Below are 1,698 nucleotides of genomic sequence, written 5' to 3'. Positions count from 1 at the left end.
GCTCGTATCAAACTCATGTGGAAAATATAATTGCATTGGCTGTATGTGCCCTAGATCAAATGCATCATGCGGGTGTTGGGGGCATCATTTCATGTAGTTTTAATAATATGCATTTACATACAATCTGCATTTTACTGGGACTCAAAAACGGTGTCAGTGAAAAAAATAATCGCATTGTATGAATACCAAATCCTGCTTTGATGAGCACGAATTTCTTGTATAACAGCAGCGCCACCCTGTGGTATTTGTGCGAACTACATTACATGGGATTCTTGTCGCTTTTCTGCTGTTCTCCGGTCAGATCAATAGCTTTAAAACTAAAACAAACCAATAAATACAACTGTGTAAATAAAACGAAATCTAACAGAACATTTCGTTGCATTTGATGCTTACCCTTTTATCCCGAATGCAGAGTAAATATGAGCATTATAGGTTTTACACGGATAAGGTGGGTGGCTCTTAGAAGAGCCTTTGTGTTTGTGGGTCAGTGATGAGATCAGGGTTACTTGGCGCTAGTGTACTTGGTGACAGCCTTGGTGCCCTCGGACACTGCGTGCTTGGCCAGCTCTCCCGGCAGCAGCAGGCGCACGGCGGTCTGGATCTCCCGGGAAGTGATGGTGGAGCGTTTGTTGTAATGAGCCAGACGGGAGGCTTCTCCTGCGATGCGCTCGAAGATATCATTCACAAAGGAGTTCATGATGCCCATGGCCTAGGAGGAGATGCCGCTGTCAGGGTGAACCTGCTTCAGCACCTTGTACACGTAGATAGCGTAACTCTCCTTCCTGGTCTTCCTACGCTTCTTCCCATCCTTCTTCTGGGTCTTGGTCACGGCTTTCTTAGAGCCCTTCTTTGCAGCTGGCGCTGACTTCGCAGCTGGCGCTGACTTGGCTGGTTCAGGCATATTGAGCGATGCTTCCTCCTTCAGCTACAAACAGACAATGTCTAACTCCTCCCCCAGCAGCTCTATTTATAGGCTTCCTATGCAAATGAGAAGCTGCAGTCTTCTGTTCTTGCATTGGCTGACTTTATCATGTGACTCTTTATGACCTCATCAGATTCATTTCAACTAAGATGATTGGTAGTTACAGGATTCTGGAACTGATTGGCTGATTTGAAGACAGACCAATGACAGAGGAGTTACGATGCACCATAAAGGTATAAATAAGGGCACAGGGGGCGGGGTTTGTTATTTATATAATGAGTCGGGATTGATACACCTTTTGGATTGGAGGGATTCAGATTGATTGAACTGACCGGAGAGGCTGATGACTCCTCGAGTGGGTCACTTCCAATCACAGCGCCCGCCGCCGACACCACTTTCCGGAGTTTCAGTCGGGGATGTATTGACTGGCCCGTTTGGAGAGAAACCGCTGCCACGTGGGTCATTGCCCATCGCTTTGCTTTATAGCTTTATTGCACTGTATGCTGAGTTCTGTGTGCAGTACTGAGCCCAGAGCTGTGACTTGCTGTGACCCCCGGCCTTGCCCCCCCCCCCTGCCTAGTGCTGTGCCCCCCCCTGTTTAGTGCAGTGCCCCCCCCTGTGCTCTGTGCCCCCCCCCCGTGCTCTGTGCCCCCCCCAGTGCTCAGTGCCCCCCCCTGTGCTCTGTGCTGCGCCCCCCTGCGCTCTGTGTTGTGCCCCCCTGCGCTCTGTGTTGTGCCCCCCCGCGCTCTGTGCTGTGCCCCCCTGCGCTCTGTGCT

At 50.4% G+C, this 1,698-nt stretch overlaps 1 pseudogene; it reads right to left on the bottom strand.

Moving 5' to 3' along the window:
• Positions 1 to 442: 442 nt before the first annotated feature.
• On the bottom strand, positions 443 to 916 carry LOC142483951 (histone H2B 1.1-like; annotated as a pseudogene).
• Between the last annotated feature and the right edge of the window lie 782 nt (positions 917 to 1,698).

This window comes from Ascaphus truei, unplaced genomic scaffold (assembly GCF_040206685.1).
Source record: "Ascaphus truei isolate aAscTru1 unplaced genomic scaffold, aAscTru1.hap1 HAP1_SCAFFOLD_401, whole genome shotgun sequence".
NCBI classification, from domain to species: domain Eukaryota; kingdom Metazoa; phylum Chordata; class Amphibia; order Anura; family Ascaphidae; genus Ascaphus; species Ascaphus truei.
The sequence above is the reverse complement of the archived record's forward strand: the minus strand, read 5'-3'. Positions and strand labels throughout refer to the sequence as shown.